This window comes from Lactuca serriola, chromosome 3 (assembly GCF_051521515.1).
Source record: "Lactuca serriola cultivar US96UC23 chromosome 3, Lser_US96UC23_V15, whole genome shotgun sequence".
NCBI lineage: Eukaryota > Viridiplantae > Streptophyta > Magnoliopsida > Asterales > Asteraceae > Lactuca > Lactuca serriola.
In genome coordinates this window covers 90006315-90025308 of record NC_136410.1, presented here as the reverse complement: position 1 = coordinate 90025308, position 18994 = coordinate 90006315, and the positions used below count along the sequence as shown (strand labels likewise).

The 18994-nt window shown below is 33.1% G+C and overlaps 1 long non-coding RNA gene across 1 annotated transcript; it reads right to left on the bottom strand.

Annotated features, from left to right (window-relative positions):
• Positions 1–206: 206 nt before the first annotated feature.
• On the bottom strand, positions 207–899 carry LOC145094570 (uncharacterized). Its single transcript, XR_013703418.1, has 2 exons — positions 637–899; positions 207–534 (listed from the first exon to the last, which is right to left on the bottom strand). It is a non-coding gene; the product is annotated as an uncharacterized LOC145094570 (long non-coding RNA).
• Positions 900–18994: the final 18095 nt, after the last annotated feature.

Here is an 18994-nt window from a genome sequence, read left to right as displayed (position 1 = left end):
ATAATAATTTTTAAAGGTAATTATAGATCCACCTGGTTATAAAAAATAGATACATATATGAAGCCTTTAAAGTAATTCTATTTTAATGGAATCAGATGTGTCGCTATTTTAACACATCAGTGGTTTTAATTAAATAAGTCTTTACGATTGTAATTTAAGCCCAAACTAAGTCCATGTAAACTTGTCTAAGGTTTTAAGCCCAAATAAAAAATAAAACCTAATTTTAACCTAATTCATTTGATTGAAACACAGACAAATAGTTATACTTCATCAGTTGAGTGCCGCTCATAACGATTTCCACCTCCGACCACTAGTTTTCCGCCGGCGACATCCATTTCTATCTCCGACCACCACTTCCTTCCCTGACGACATTAAATCTATAAATTATTTCGCTTAGATGCACTCTAATCGCTCCATTCACATATTCTAGTCATCTTCATTTCCGCTTAACCAGTGACAATCAACACTCTGACAAAGCTCCTATAACTTAATATGAGAATCTTCAATCAACCGGTGACAATCAACACATCAAGGCTAGAACGATCAAACAATACGAAGTTACATATCAGAAAATTTAGTACCGAGAGTCGTTGGAATCCGTCACAGATGAGTAAATCGGAAAACAAAATACGATACCTTCTGATGAGTTACTAAACATCGCCAGAATTTATTAGCTTGCATATGGTGTAACTTCGTTGCATGTCGTTGTGAGAAAATTCACCGACACTCTCAGCATTTCTGATGGCATTTTGGTGTTCCGGTGATTCCGACGTCTTTCCAGTGATCCCAACGATGTTCCGGTTATTCCAACGACATTCCGGTGGCGCAGGCCGTTTTTCCGGTGGTTAATGGCTGTCCAGCTCCAATTATCCGAATTATTGAAATTTGTTTTCATTTGTTCTCAATTTAAGAAATGTTTTCATTTAAACATTCATATATATATATATATATATATATATATATATATATATATATATATATATATATATATATATAAAAGTTTAGGTTTAGGTTATATGGAAAAAAAAAAAACCCTAAAAATCATAAAATGCATAAAAAATAATTATAGATCACAATTTTTTTTTTAAAATTTTTTTTCCTAAAATTGAACCTATTAACACAAAATCACTGAAAAAAATTGAGTTATTTTTTTTTCAATGAAATTTTAAAAAAAGCTATGATTTTTTAATGTGTAAAGTCAAAAAAAAGTTTTTTGATATCTAGGCTTTTTTATGATTTTTAGGGTTTTTTTTAGAGTTTTTTTGTTTTCCATATAACTCTTCCATATATATATATATATATATATATATATATATATATATATATATATATATATATATATATATATATATATATATATATATATATATATAGGGAGTGGTTCAAATGAGAACCAAAAAAGGTTAAGAGCTCTAAGAACCTTATTTCACAAATATTTATTAACTATGTATTGTAAATACTTATTAAATATGTTAAAACCATTTTTTGTATGAAAAAGGCAAAATTGTAATTTTTCCAGCCTAGTATTTTCATTCATACATTCATTTATATTCAAACACAAATTTTATATAAAATACACAACTTAATACAGTTCATTCATAGTTTTATACACAAAATTCACAACTTAATAAAAATCCATTATACATTAATTCACAAAAGTCAAACATAAACTCTACCACTACCAACAACCACATGATGCCATTAACCACTTGTTCCAACGTCGTAACCGTCCTTCCAAATCAGATCTGTATAGATAAAATCATGTGTTTGCATCTTAAATTATGTATTCACAGTTTAATAAACATATTAATTTACTCATTCAAAGTTTAATACAAATAATTTTAAAAATTAATACTATTGTACATATTTATTTAACACAAAAAAAATAAATATAATCACAAAAAAATGAATACAAATACATAAATAATTCATATTTTAACATAAAATTCACAAAAATTTTGTAGCGTATTAGAGTCAAATTCACAACTTAATATAGTTAATTTACAGTGTAATAAAAAAAATTCACAATTTAATACACAAAAATTATTTATTCACAACTATATTATCAACTTAAGACTTACGTATATGCATTCAGAGTTTATATAATATTAACAATTTAAAGTTTACATACTTTATTCAAAGTTAGAGAAAATCATATATGTGTATAATGTTTTGTTTTATCTCATATTTCATTAGCAAAAAACAAAATTCATTAAAAAAAATTACAGTTTAATACCGTCAATTCACAGCTTAATACAGTTAATTCACAATTTAATACATAAAAATTATACATTTAGAGTCCTATTCTCAACTTGATAGATTTATACACTAATTTACAGCTTAAAACCACACCTTATAAAGACCTAAAAAAACCACAACTTAATACAATTAATTCGCAGTTTAATATAGTTAATCCACAGCTTACAAAGACCAAAAAAAAAAATCACATTGTAATGCAGTTGAGTTATAGTTTAATATAATCAATTCACATGTTAATACAACTAATTTACTGTCTAATACATAAAATTCACAGTTTAATATAATAAATTTACAGTTTAATACATAAAAATTATACATTTACAACCACATTCTCAGCTTAATAGACTAGTTAATACACTAATTTACAGCTTAATACTTTAAAAACTCATGAATTCATAGCTTAAAAACTTATATTTTCTTATTAATAATAGTAAAAACTAACATTAACATAACTAAACAATAATTACAACACTAAAACAAAACAATTTACAACTTAAAAAGAGTTGAACTCATAGTATTTGAAAAACATTAACATAATAACCCACATTATAAATTCAATTCACATCATAACAACAACAAAACATAATCGGTTTAAAACACTAAATTCACACCTGAACAAATAAGATAATAAGCTTGGATTCACAACTTAATAGCCTGGTAAAAATAAGATTAACAAAAGTAAAAAAAAAAAAAAAACAAATAAACAAATAAGAAATCAAAACATTAAATTCACAGTTTAAACAGAAGTAAAAACAAGTAACACAAAAATTGACATACCTAAAAGATGGTTGTGAGCTAGTGGTGGTTCACCGGAGCGGGGAGGTAGTAGTAGTGTGGTGGTTGATGGCGCTCTTTGATGTGATCCCTCAATCTAGTCGGAGATCATTGATCTGGAGATATAAATCATAGATCTAGAGAAGGACATTGTAGATATGTCACCAGAGAGTGTAGATCTATCATCAGAGATAGTAGATCTAGACCAAAAAACTTCAGATCTGAGAGTCTCGTTGATGAAATCGTGAGTAGGATGTTCTACCTAGGATTTTGGAAGATCTGAGAGTCTCGTTGATGAAATCGTGAGTAGGATGTTCTACCTAGGATTTTGGAACGAGAGGCATCGAAATGAATAATGTTCAGCTTCGTCTCCGGTGAAGATCAACCCGCCAGTCAAGGAAAAAATGGTGGTAGATCACGAGTATGGTGGACAAGGAAGACCAGGTTGTTGTAAAATGGTGGTATAAAGTTGGTCATCGGAGGTGGTGGCGGTAGAAACACCGACAACGACTCAAAATCACATAACCAACATCGAAGACGAGAGATTAGAGCTTTCAAAAGTCGAATTCTCTTAGATCTAACCAGATCTGGACTAGGAACACCATTAGAGACAAGAAAACCATCAGAATCGCGCAGATCTAACCAAATCTGAGTAAGTAGAACAAAGGAAAGCCTCCAGAATCAACATCTGTCGGAGATCACATACATCGAGTGGTTTTTGGTTCGAACACAGCTTGTAGATTTGATAGTAAAAGAAAATGACATGATAGTATCAACGGTGGCGGCGGTCGACGGTGGTGGTCAACAATGTTGGTGGCGGCCGGCGGTAGTGTTGGCCGGAGAAAATGGTGGTAGAGTTTGTGTTCTTGAAGATGAGTGGAGAGAGAATAAGAGAAGTTGAGAGAAGATATTATTTTGTTTTTGGAAATTTAGAAGAAAATGTAATCCGATCTATTAGATATTAACCAAAAGAATGGGTTTTTAAATAAGACCATTATGCCCTTTTATCTTTTTGCAATTTATAAAACTAATTTTAAAATTAGTAGTTATTAGGGTTCTTAATTTTTTATGGTTCTCATTTGAACATTTACCTATATATATATATATATATATATATATATATATATATATATATATATATATATATATATATATATATATATATATAAGTGGTTCAAATGAGAACAAAAAAATATTAAGAGCTCTAAGAACCATTTTTTTGAGATTTTCGTTAAGGACATTTTGAAGAAATCAAACAGTAATATTATATCAAACAAACTTTTCATTACCTAATGTACAATTAGTTGCCACTTGTCATTGGACCGCCGTCAGACCGCCACCGGACGACTGTCGGACCACCGCCAAACTAACAACAAATTCAGTGACATTTTTCTAATTTCTATTTACAACTTAATAAAACAAACACTATAACTCAAATTTCTCTGGTAATACTTTGGAACACATAAATTTTCATTTTTACTGCTAAATCTATAAAATTTAATAAAAAAAATAGAATTATGCATTAACCAATTCTATTTTCTCTCAACTAAATTGTAGACCTCTTTAAAAAATGTATCAATAATTGAAAAATATCATATTCATAGTTTAATAAACATATTGATTCACTAATTCACAATCTATTATTTTCATGTATACATTAATTTATAATTTCACACAAAATTTGTATAAAATACACAACTTAGAACCGTCCATTCTCAATTTAATACATAAATTCACAACTTAATACAATCTACCATACATTAATTCACATATTCAGGGAACTCAAACTCAAACTTTATCATCACCACCACCACCAACTACCACGCAGTGATTTTAACAACTTAAGCCTATGAAAATAATTCTTTTTTGATAGAACGAGAACTAGTTGTTGGGATTTAAAGGAAAGTTGTAGAGCTTGTCGATAGGATTCTAGGGATATAAAGAACGTCAAAAACTGAGCTCGTATAAACAACTTATGCAATTTTGAAAATATGACATACTAGTACGCGTGTTGTGTGTGGCGTGTGGTGATGACGTGGCACCACAAGAGAGCGCCACATAGAACGGTTGGGACAACCCCTTTACTCCGAGACAAACTGACATGGCCCAAGAAAATGATGACACATGGAACCATACGAAGGTGACATGTGGCACCTTCTAAAAGGTGGATATGTGGATGAATGGGACGGCGACCCGTGGAAAACGACCAATGGAACCAGCAAGATCAGAGGGCGTGGCGCACATGCCTATTGGCACGACGCACTTGGATTTTTTCGATTATAAATACTTGCCTCCGCATATGATTCAACCCTTAGACCCCTACAAGCCTTCTTACTTGAGGATTCCATTCTTTTAGCCCATTTTTCCATAGATTTATGTACTCCGACGAAGCCTTACAATCCCTAAAGTGCCCATCAAGTTGTAGCTATCAAGTAGAAGCTCTTTCAGTGCATTTTTCAGACATTTGTTAGGAAGAACCTCTGTAAGTTAAGCTACACTCTAGTCTTCTCAGTGTAAGTTATATTATCATCATAGGTCGCTTTTATGAACCTATAAATAAGATTTGATCAGTTATTTCATGTCGTTATACTGATTGATCTAATTACGGGGGCGATGTACAGGTTACATTTAGTGAGGTGTTTAAAGTGGCATTTCCAAACTGTATACTTTGTATACCAAACAGACCCTACCTTCGAAATGAACTTACCTGGTTGATCCTTACTTGATAGATTTTGATGTAGACATTGGAATGATTGATCAGTCTAGTCTATAATTAGTCACATAGAATATTAGACTAAGACTTAGCTATAATTATACTAGGTCGTGTGAAAGGAAAGCCTAAGTGCTAAAGCAAAGCGCTACCCAACTTTCCTGTCATCCACTTTAGCAAATGAGTGTATGGTTACTTTCAACTTACACAAAGATATAAAGTATCTAGATTATTAAATGCTATGTTTTCCTATTATTTGTATTACTTGATATATGTGTTAGATGAAGTATATGATTTTAATCAATTTGATATATATATATATATATATATATATATATATATAATATACGGTAGTGATCAGGAACCCGGTGGTTCAGGGTTATATCTAGCTCGTAAGAGTCAAGTGATTGTGGTGATCAGGATCGAGAAAAGTGTCATGGAGTGGTACTCGGTTGTTAAGTGTGGAGCCTGATGGGTGTGGTTATCAGAGGGTAAAGCCGGTGGCCGGCTTGAGACGGTGGTCAGGACACGGCCAGAAAGGAGAAGGTGAGTTTCGGGTTTCTATGGTTGTGCTTTGAGTAACCTGGTTTGGTTAATGCCAGGTGGTGCGTTGCAGGAGTATTTCTGGAGTTGAGTTGCTGCAAGCTTCGAGGACGAAGCCTAATTTAAGTGGGGGAGAATTGTAACATCCCGGAATATCAAGAGTGAAGTTGAAGGGCTAAAAGAGTAAATTGGAAAGGGCAACTCGGCGAGTCCACGAGTGGACTCGGCGAGTAGGGTCACGATTTTGGTCGCGTGTTAAGTGGCCGACTCGGTGAGTTGGCGCTGAGTGGAGAAAACCTTAATTTCGGAGGATGAGCCTTATATAAAGGACATTATATCCTCTCCCCAGCCTCCTTACCTTCCCTTGAAGTCCAGAAAACCCTAGAAACGCGATTGTGAAGGTTTTGAGTGCAATTGAGCCTTGGAGAAGAGAATTGGAGGAAGATTTTGGAGAGTTAGGAGGCTTGGAGCAAGGGGCTTTGCTTAGATTCGGATTTCATTGTTGTTGGGGCTTCCTTTTGAGGTCTTATCTCGTTCTTGGGCTGTTATTCTTCTAGATTCATTATTCTTGGAATGTATGGGAGGTTTAGCTTGGGGTATCTTGAGTTTGAAGAGTAGATCTGAGGTTGCTACCTCAGATCTGGAGTGGAGGAGGTCTAAAGTGCATTAAAGTCCCTGTTCTTGAGTGATTAGTGAAGCCATCATGTCCCAAACCCTAGCCCTAAAGTGTGAAATGCCTAGATCTCTTTGGATTCACGTAAAGTTTGCCACTTTACGTGATGGATGGGTTGTAGGAGGATAGATCTATGTTTTGGATCAATTGCATGGCCTGGAAGGTTCTGTTTGGGATGAGATCTAGAGGCACTCGGCGAGTCATAAAGGTGTACTCGGCGAGTTTCTTGAAGATGGTCTGGAACTCGGCGAGTTGGAAGAACAACTCGGCGAGTAGGTTGAAGATAGCCTTAGACTCGGCGAGTCTGTTCTTGGACTCGGCGAGTCTGGTCGTGAGGTCCAAGTTTCTTCTGGTTGAGCTGTGACTCAGTGAGTCAAGGGATGACTCGGTGAGTCGAGTGAGAAAGGACTCAGAGTTGCTAGACTCGGCGAGTCTTGGGGTGACTCGGCGAGTTAAGTCGCGGATGGGGGAGATTTTGTGTATGTGGACTCGGCGAGTCATTGGGATGACTCAGCGAGTAGAGTCAGTCAGGGGTTGGCTTTGGCCAAGGGTTGACCAGTTATTTTCTAGGGGCATTTTGGTAATTTTTGAATATTGTTTTGAGTTCAGTGTCTTGGTGTTGGCCAGTGTTGGAGATCGTATCAGTGGTTGGTGTAGCTTGGGTTTATCTGTTCAGTCGACAATTTCGAGGTGAGTTATCCTCACTATATCAACAGGATCTAAGGCACCAAGGCCGACCCTTTATCGGATTGAGATCCGGGTATTGTTGTTATGTTATTGTTTTGATATGTTTGCATCCTGGTAGCTAGGATGGTGTATGATAGAGACCTGGTTGAGGTCGGTAACCTGATATGTAGGGTGATGCTATGCTAGTGACCGGTTAGATCGGTATCCTGGTTAGGATGATGATATGCTATGTGATCTGTTTGATCGGCTTGTTGACTACGAATTGTTATATGATTGTATGTTTATGTGCACATGGTTATTTGGACTGGAGTTGGGTTGAGGCGGGTCCTGCTTTGTGCTGTAGGCCAAGATACTCAGGGCGGACCCGTTGTCCCGAAGGCCCAGCGAGCGGTCCGGATAGGCTGTAGGCCCCAAGAGGGCAGACCAGACGTGCCGAGGCTCGGAGAGTGGACCAGGCCGACTGAAGGCCCGGTACGGGCGGACCAGTCATATTGTAGACTCAGAGAGTGGACCAGGTCGATTAAATGCCCGGTACGGGCGGACCAATCACATTGTAGACTCGATGTATATGGCTAGACTCGGAGGGTGGACCAGGTGGACTGTTGGCCGATGTGGCGGACCAGTCACACAGTAGGCCCGAAGTGCATGGTTGTTCTGTGATCGGATATGATATGGCATGTTATGCGTGTATGGTATATGTGGTTGGTATTTTGGGGATATATCACTAAGCTTTCGGGCTTACAGTTGTGGTTTTATGTTTTTCAGGTTCTTCAGGAGACCGTGGCAAGGCGAAGGCGTGATCGTACCGCTCCTCACGTTTACGTTGTGATGTGATTCTGGGAATGCTCTAAATAAATTGTATTGAAAACCTTTTTGTAATAATTTAATGAAATCGGGTTGTTTTTGAAAAATTTAAATTGGTTGGAATTTTTCGGTCGTTACATTTAATGTTCATAAATGAGACTCTTCATATAACTTGAGGACAAGTTACAAAACTCATTTCAACAACAACTTAGATCAATTTTAACTATAACATTATCATATAATATTGTATTAATCTAATCTAACTCATATAGCAAGGCTATTCATATCAAATAATTCAAATAAGTACTTTATTATCTTAAAATTTGACAATTGTCATTTAATTGGATGAGGATCATCATTACCAAATCAGAAAATACATTTTTTATGATTACAAAACAGTTTGTGGTAATGATCCTAGTCCAATTCTAGCCCAAAACTCGAAATTCTGCAACCAGAAGCATCTACTCGATGAGTAGATGAACTGGACTCGTCAAGTTGACCTTTTACCGAGTGGACTCGGTGAGTCATCCAGTGGACTCGGCGACTGACTCGACGAGTTCATCAGTCAGAGGCCAGAAAATCAATTTTTTCAGATTTGAAAATTAACAATCATCAAATATAATAGAAAACAATCATAGGTTCTGATACCACTGTTGGGTTTTAAGCACTATAAAACTCCTATGGTGCACATGCAACCCTATATGCTTTAGATCTATTTTTTCTCTAACTATACATGCAATTTGAATTTTCCAAAGTATACGTCCTAACTAGCATACAATAGAGGATATACCATATAAAAACCATTTTAGATGAATACCTCATGATGTAGATGTAGTTCTTGGCCTTTCAAGAGCTTAGCACCTCAAGTGTGATGCCTCAAATTGTTCACAAACACCATGAACAAAGGAGGACTTGAGAGAGAGGTCAAGCACCACCAAAATTGGCTAGGATTCTCTTAGAACTCATTAGAATGCTTAGGATAACCGATTTTGGCTAAGGGATATCATATATATATATATATATATATATATATATATAGTGTAGGATTCCAAGAGTCATGGGTAAACCCTAATCCATACACTTAGGTTATGATCCATATCTCATATGGACTAACTCTTCATGGATACTTACATAAAACTTAGCCTAACATAGATCAATAGCCCAAACACTATATATATCACTGATAAACATAATCAGCCCCGTTAATTTAATTAGTCTCTTTTGATCACTAAATTAATTACAAATTAATCCTTGATCAATACAAATTAAATATTATGATTTCATATTAATATATTATACTTGTAATATATTAATAAATCATAAATAACCTCTTTCTCAAATATCCATCCTATTAGATTGTTCTGGTGAAGGCAACCCAGATGGATCATGCTACTCTCGGGTCAAGTACATAACAATTATAGTTATGGGCTTAGACACCTAATCCAACACTTTGGACTCTAGGGACCTCACAAGGTCCAGATCTGAAGGCTTAATCACTTGGTAAGTTCAACACACTCAAAATCTCAAGGAAAGATGGAAAAATCCCTAAAACTCCATGAAAACGAGATCTAATCACGATAATGAGCAAGGTGAAGACTTTTTACCTTCAACAGAAGCTATATATGAAATAACATCAGATCCAATAGTCTCTTCTCTTTCCTTGATTTGATAATCTTCCATTCTCTTCAAAAAGTGCACAAATGCCCAAAGATTAGCTATCTTTCTCTCTTACCTCAATGTAGCCGATTAGGGTTTCATATAGGGGAGTAAGGTGGCTGGTGAGACGGAAATGAGGGATTAAGGTCCTTTAAGTAGGACCTAACCTCGGAGATTTAGGGTTTCCTCTCACAGTGCCAACTCGGCGAGGTTGTCCCTCCGACTCGTCGAGTTGGTCATAAAACCCAAGTAGCCAATCTGACTCTACTCGACGAGTTGGGGCATCCAACTCGTCGAGTTTCTCAATCAACTCATAAATAAATATATAAATATTATACTTAGGAGTCGGGATGTTATAATTCTCCCCCACTAGAATTAGACTTCGCCCTTGAAGTCATGCTCCAGAAACAACTTTGGGTATTGCTCATGCATCTCGGACTCCGGTTCCCAAGTCCACTCGGATCCCCTGCGGTTCTCCCACTGCACCTTAACCAGTCACACCTCCTTGTTCCTCAGGGTCTTAACTTTTCTATCCAAAATCATTGTCGGTCTCTCAATATAGTTCAGGCTTGCATCAACCTGAATGCCCTCTAAGGGTACCACTGCCGTCTCATCGACTACACACTTTCTCAGCTGAGACACGTGGAAGGTGTTATGAATCTGGCTCAACTCTGCATGTAGCTACAACCGATAAGCTACCATCCCCACTCTGGCAGTAACTCTAAAAGGACCGATATATCTAGGACCCAACTTTACCCGCTTCCTGAATCGGATCACCCCTTTCCACGGATACCTTCAGGAGGACAAAATCTCCAACCTGGAATTCTAGCTCGGATCATCGTCGATTTGCGTAACTCTTCTGGTGACTCTGAGCTGTCAGTAACCTCTGTCTGACCTGCTGAATCTGCTCAGTCATCTTGAGCATTATCTCAGTGTCACCCATCACTCTCTGCCCTACTTCTCCCTAATATATGGGAGTCTGACACTTCCTCCCATATAAGAGCTCAAAGGGAAGCATTACAATACTGGAATGATGGTTGTTGTTGTAAGAAAACTCAGCCAAGGGAAAACAAGTGTCCTAACTTCCACCGAAGTCCATAACACATGCATGTAGCATGTCCTTAAGCATCTAAGTCGTCCACTCACTGTGCCCGTTTGTCTATGGGTGGTATGTGGTACTGAAGTGCAACTGGGTACCCAACTCCTCATGAAACTTCTTCCAGAACCTGGAAGTAAAGCGCACATCTCGATTTGACACTATCGATGTCGGCACTCCATGTCGTGCCACCAAATCTCGTACGTAGATCTTCGGCAATTTCTCTGCTGAAGAACTCTCACTGATAGCGAGGAAGTGAGCTCTGATGTCCTATCGTACGTAGATCTACGCCAATTATATGATCTACCTATGAGAGATGGTGGCACCGCACTCCATGTCGTGCCACCACCTTTCGTACGTAGATCATATAATTTTTATATGGATAGATAATCTAAAAAACAATTACATCTTAAAAATAATGCATTGATATGGTTCTTACCACGAGCTGATTTTTGGAGCGTTCAAGCCGAATTAGGTAGTTTACTTATAAAATCATACTGGTTGTAATTTTACCTAGCATCTTGTTTGTCTTTTTTTTAATAAAATTACATCTTTCCAAAAAAAATATATGTTTTTAATAAAATTTTGCAATTCCAAAAAAAACATCATATAAGTATGGAACCAATCAAACTTCATAGATTGATAAATTAAATTCTCTAATATATTTAAAGAAATATTATTTAATCCCTAAAAATATCTCATCAGTTTAAACCCAACTCAATTATATCGATAGTCATTATCAAGGTTCTAAATACCGTTAGACGTGACATAGCGACAATGTCAAACATCAAAGTGTTATGAGTCGTGGCGAGCCACGACGTTTTATATATATATATATATATATATATATATATATATATATATATATATATATTATGTTATTGTTCTAATTTATATACATGACTTAAAACTACAATTGGTTAAAGTGTGATTTCAAATATAAGTCTTGGAATGGCAAAGTTCAAATTTGTTACTAACTTTTTAGATACTTTAGTAACCACAAAAAACTTTCTTTGATCAACCACTCAAATTCCCAATATAAGTTAATTGAGGCATATAATTTTACTAGCATGCTATGGTGCATCAAGCCGCTTAGGAAAAAGGAGGGGGACGAGTGTGAGGGTCAAGCCTCTAACGTCCAAAGTGTTTCAAAAAAAAAAAAAAACATTATAACACCCAAGTCATATTTGGTGACCCAAGTTAATAAGGCCCAGGCCCGTACAAAGAAAAGAAAAATATCTTACTAACAATATATAAGAACCCATCCTTAGGAAAGTTCAATATCTCAGCCAGCCAATATGCGTAATGGACTCCTTTGGATTGACAGGTTCATGTTCATCTCTTAAGTATTGGTTCATGTTCATCTCTTAAGTATTAACCATCTAGTCCATTCTAAGCAATTGATGATTTATGCATTATGATGTTTAGAAATTTAGTTTAAAGTTTGAATTTAGTTATTGAGGTTGTCATTTTGATGCAGCGACTAATGGTAACCCTACGTGACATCACAAAAGTACCCTCTCCCTCACAAGGTTGTGTATATTTGGCCATTTTTTTGCCCATCATGCAGGGGCGGAACTATGCAGGGGAAAGGCGCATGCTGGTTTTTTAACTTTTAATATTTGGATTATATATATAGGAGTTGGTTTTATATTTCTAGTAAGTTTCAGCCCCCAATATATATATATATATATATATATATATATATATATATATATATATATATATATATATATATATATATATATATATACTAGCCGTTTACCCGCGCCAAGCGACGTGTGTGACAATAGTGGTTGAATGCTGAAAGATGAATTAAACTCTAGAAATGGAAACGTCAATGATATATATCCAAGATTTGTGAACAGAAATTACGAGATTTGGGGAAATACGGAGATAAGGAATGAATCGGATCAAAATAGCATAAGAATAAAGGATAAGAGATTTGACATTTTCAACGGTTGACCATATGTACTCTACTCTTTTTGTAATGCATAAATTGATTGTACAAATGCATTGTATGTTTGTACGACTTAAAATTCAGCATTTGACAAAAAATGCTTTATAAGGTAATTAATATATATATATATATATATATATATATATATATATATATATATATATATATATATATATAGAGAGAGAGAGAGAGAGAGAGAGATAGAGATAGGTTCAAGTATTCTAAATAATTATTGTGTGGATACCGTATGTTATGAGAATGATAAAGAAAATATGTTGTTTGATAATATAAATACGTTCAATTTTACATAACTATTGTCATTAACACACATTCTCACTAATTAAATCATCTATAAGGTTATTATATGCTTATTATTATTATTCTCATTTCTGTCATAATGTTGTCAGAATGTTTTTATTTGGTCATATTCTGTCAGAATGAAAATAAGTGAAAAACGATGTGTGAGAACAAAAATAAATAATAATTAGTAAGAATGCATGAAAATGACGATATTTTTGTAAGGTTAAACGTATTCGCATTGCTAAACAACTTATTATCTTAGTAATTCTCATAGCATACGATATCCACACAATAATTAGTTAGAATAGAATATCCTAAACATATATATATATATATATATATATATATATATATATACATACATACATATATATATATATATATATATATATATATATATATAGAGAGAGAGAGAGAGAGGTAAGTTTAATTGAGAAAAAAATAAAAGGGTGAGAATGGGGGAATCATTCTCAGCCAATCATTTTATATATGTAAAACACATTTAGATTAAGTCATTAAAGACACACTGTTTTTCTGAATCGTTCATTCGTTCTTCATCAACAACATATGTTATTCATTCATATGGATCGTTCCGTTGTTCTTCATCAACATCATATCTTCTCCATCAACATCATTTGTTCTTCATCAACGTCATCTGTTCTTCATCAAAAAAACATCAACATCACCTGTTCATCATCAAAAAAACATCGACACTTCATAAAACATCAATTTTTCATCAAATATCTTCGTTATTTCATCAAAATGTTGTGATTCATCATCAAAAACATTTATTCGTACTATTAAGTGTAAGTCGTGATTCAATCTTATCCAGTTCCACTGATGTCAAGCAAAATCGATAAACATAATCCATATTTATCGATGTCACATCATTTTGCGATCACCAGTCATCGAAACTTCATCAATCGAACATTCACCAATATCAAAAAACAGATAGCAATCGAAAGTGCATCAAGATAACCATATATTTGAAGACTTTTTTTAAAATCGATTTTCAGGCTTGAAAAACTTCGTTTTTCATAAAAAAAAATTCACAATTTTTGATCTAAACCTACTGATTATCGATCAATTTTGATAGGATTTGATTTGTGTTGTAATTATTGGCTTCAATTGTTAATTTTTTTACCATAATTATATAAGTTCATTTATTTGCACGCCAACTGTTCGATGAAATGAATAAACTAAATATATCACGTAATATCACAAGTGAATATGTCTTTACACGAGAATCAATGTATGTCTTTTAAAAATACAGAGTAACTATGTGATTCATATGTGACTAACATATAAAAATTATTTTCACATGCGAATACATGTAATATTCACAAATGAATACAGGTAATATTCATAAATGATAATGTATTTTTTTCGAAAAAAAAACATTGTTTTGAGGTCCTAAACAAGTTTGTAATTCATATGTGAATAACATATAAAAATTATGTCTGCATGTGAACATATGTAATATTCACAAATGAATATATATGTAATAATCAAATGTGAATATATATGTATTATTCACAAATGAATAAATCTGTCAATAAAACCGAGGACTACAAAATATATAAAGTTAAAGATAAAAAAAAAGTATTTGATAAGAAGGTATATTTATTCACATACAACTAATCTTTTTAGGTTAATAAAATAATTATATAAGCATATATATTTTTATTAATGTTATATTCATTTGTGAATAAATGATAACTTTTTTTCGGAATATTATAAAAATAGAAAAACGTCATTTTGAGGCCCTAAACAGTCCCGAATGGCCGAAAAACACCGTACGTCACGGCGAAGCTGCGAGTTTTGTAAATCGCACAATTTTACATCAAATATGCGAATTTCGTCCAATTCCGAGACTAAACTTCATTGCGGCAAATTGTTTTGATGATGTCACTAAATTTTCATTCCTACTAGTGATGATATCATCATGACATGCTATGTATTCATATATGAATAAAGTTTAGAAACCATTACGACATATTTACTGTTGATATTACTAACTTCCATCCCACTAGTAAAAACATCATTGTAATCTGTTATTTGTATTTATGTGAATAAACTATACATGTATATTTATTTATTTTGTGAATACAACCTTTATATATAAAAATAAACAATACACTATACGAATTGGTTTGTGAATAGTTTTTTTTTGTATATTGTAACAATATTATTTTACATGTAAAATCAACATTATACTAAGACAAACAACATTGTATTGGTTAATGAATATCATTTGCATTTGAATTTGAATTTAACACGATCAAAATGAAGAATATATTAAATTGTATAACATTTACACGTGAATATAAAAACATCTTGTCTTCGTCAATGATATCTTCTCAATTACGTCAATCAATCGTCAACCACCAGGATATGAACAAACCATTGATTGAAATATTATTCTTTTATTGAGTTATAACGATACTTGAAAAACATGTGAATACACATAAAAAAATGTTAAAAATATACTTTTAGTTCATAATAATAACGATTTATCACATTCTAATTATCACATGATATATTCACACATGAATGTATAATCATATGTGAATATTATATGATATATGTTGTTTATATTGTATATTTACATATGATATTACATGGTATATTCACAAATGAATATTACATAGTATATTCACATATGAATATTATATGGTAGATTTACATGTGAATATTATATAGTATATTTACTTGTGAATATTACACATTCTAGTCACATCTAAATATTGCATGGTATATTCATTCATGAATATTACACAGTATATTCACATATGAATAATATATAGTATATACACTTGTGAATATGATACAATATATTCATATTTAAATATTAAACGATGCATTCACTTGTGAATATTACATAGTATTATCAATTGTAAGTATTAGATAATATATTCACTTATGAATATTAGATGATATATTCATATGTGAATATTACACAGTTTATTCACATATGAATATTACAAAGGATATTAACATATGAATATTACAAGGTATATTCACAAATATATATAATTTTTATATGTTATTCACATATGAATAACATATAAAATTATATATTTGTTTTGTGTTTTAATAATCATATACTGATTAAGGTGCGAAAACATATTCATATGTGAATATAACATGGTAATTTAGTTTACGCATTTCATCAAACAGTTGGAGTGCATACAAGTAAGCTTTTTCAAAAATGCTAAAAACATGATACTTTGACTATTTAAAACTTACAAAATAGTAGATTGATAGAGAATTATATGAAATTTTTCAAAAAAAAATGATTTGATGTTTTTCTAACCTTAATTTCGAAATTTTGTTTGATGATCGATGTTGAATGAATGATATGAAGTGAAGCTGTTGTTGATTATCGATGATGTTGATCTAATGATACTGGGAGTATAATTAATCGTAGATGTTGAAGATATGCTCGTAATCAAGCAAAATTGAAGGTTGGATTGAAAGAACCAAAAACGAAATTTTTTTGTCTACTGTTGAATGACGTTGATGAACGTGTTTTTGACGAAGATGGATGATTGGTTAACACTGGATGATGTTGATCGATGATTTAATTGAAGAAATCTGGATGATCGTTGAAGTTTGGAGAAGAAATTTGGATGATGAACAATCGAGTAGTAATGAATTTGAATTGTTATCAAATTATCCATAGTTACGTATCTGTGATTGAAGGATATCATATCATATTTACAAGTTTGTCACCGTGTATTTTATGTTAAGGTGCTAATTAAATGATTGGCTGAGAATGATTCCCTCATTCTCAACCTTTTTTTTTCTCAATTGAACCCTCCTCTCTCTCTCTCTCTCTCTCTCTCTCTCTCTATATATATATATATATATATATATATATATATATATATATATATATATATATATAGCGGCGGTAGTGGTAGGAGCTAGGTTTTTGGAGATATTGATGGTGGCTTTTAAAGAAGATCAGTGGAAATTTCAATTTGTTGAGCTCTTTGAGCGGGTTTTCATCTCCTCCAGCCGAAAATTAGGGGATGATTGACTGATTCAAAATCTTATTCTTGACCTATCTATGCGCATGTGATATAAAATGGAGATGAGTCAAATAAAGTAACAAAGTACCGATACATAAGGAAAGATATAAAGGTGGAGGAGCCAAGACTATAATTTGACTTTTGATCGGATTAGATTTCAAAGCATAAAATCATTATACATGATGTAGTAATACTTGTACCTCTTAATTATCAACATTTAAGGGTAAATGTTTATTAAGGTATATATATATATATATATATATATATATATATATATATATATATATATATATATACTTCAAGAAAAATGACTAAATTACTCTAAACAAAATCAAAAAAAAATCTATATTGTTAACAGAAGAACAAATAATTACTGAAAAAATCAAACCAATTCCTAATGATATTAGGATACGGTAAAATTTAGAAAGTAAAACTCCTTATAAAACGAAAAACAAACATCCCAAATTTCAAATACTAACTTAAAGAAACAACAAACCCTTAACCTATACACTAAAAAGTATTGCCGCCACAAAATAATTGCTCACTAGAGAAAAAGAAAATTTCGTCTGAAACTAAAGAATACGACGATTTCTCTGGTCTCCTCTGCCGTTCACCATTAGACGGTGCTTCCTTTATGTCGTTTGTTGCTTCAACAGGAGTTCGCCGGTGCTTCCTCTACACACGGCTATGCTAAACTTGACTGGCCTCTGTTTTCTATGTGTTTCTCAAAAGTCATTGCCGCCGGAGTTAAATTTTTTAGGTTCCTCTTTTCTTTTCACTCTAAATGATTTCTCTTTTTCTCACTACATTGTTATATTTAAAAGTTGGGGAAAATGACTCTTGAGGGTAACTAACTGTTGTGTTTGTTTTCATTTGGTTTGTTTCCTTTTTTGTACTCAATATATCATCGAACTTGTTGTTTGTGTTCACCATAACCCTTTTGACTGACTTTTGACATGTGATAGCCGGTCAAAGGGTTATGGTGAACATAAAACAACAAGTTCGATGGTATATTGAATATAAAAAAAGGAAAGGGATTAAATGAGAACAAACACTACAAAAGTTAAATGAAATTAAAGTTGCAAAATTATCAAAGACTACAAAAGAATATGATTGTGTATAAGAGGTATATTTATCAGCATAAACGTTTACCTCAAGGCATATTATGGTGAAGTGTCTACAAAAGTTGCATGATAATGTACATATTGATGTTGTATCTTATCCCATGAATTCGATCTTAAAGCTAAGTGAACTAAAAAATCACAGCACTTGTGATTCCACTCGTTTGTAGATTTGTCTAGAATCCATGTTGTAGAATGAAAGAATAGTTGATCACTTATCCTAGGGCTGACGTTTGATTTGAATCAGAGTTCGGTAGTGGCTTTAGAAAGCACTCTTTGTTGTTTAGTTATACTTGCAATTGTAGTTATAGAGTTATCAAAGTGGGAGACTGTTGGATTAAGGTATCTAAGCTTATAACTAAATTGGTATAAAC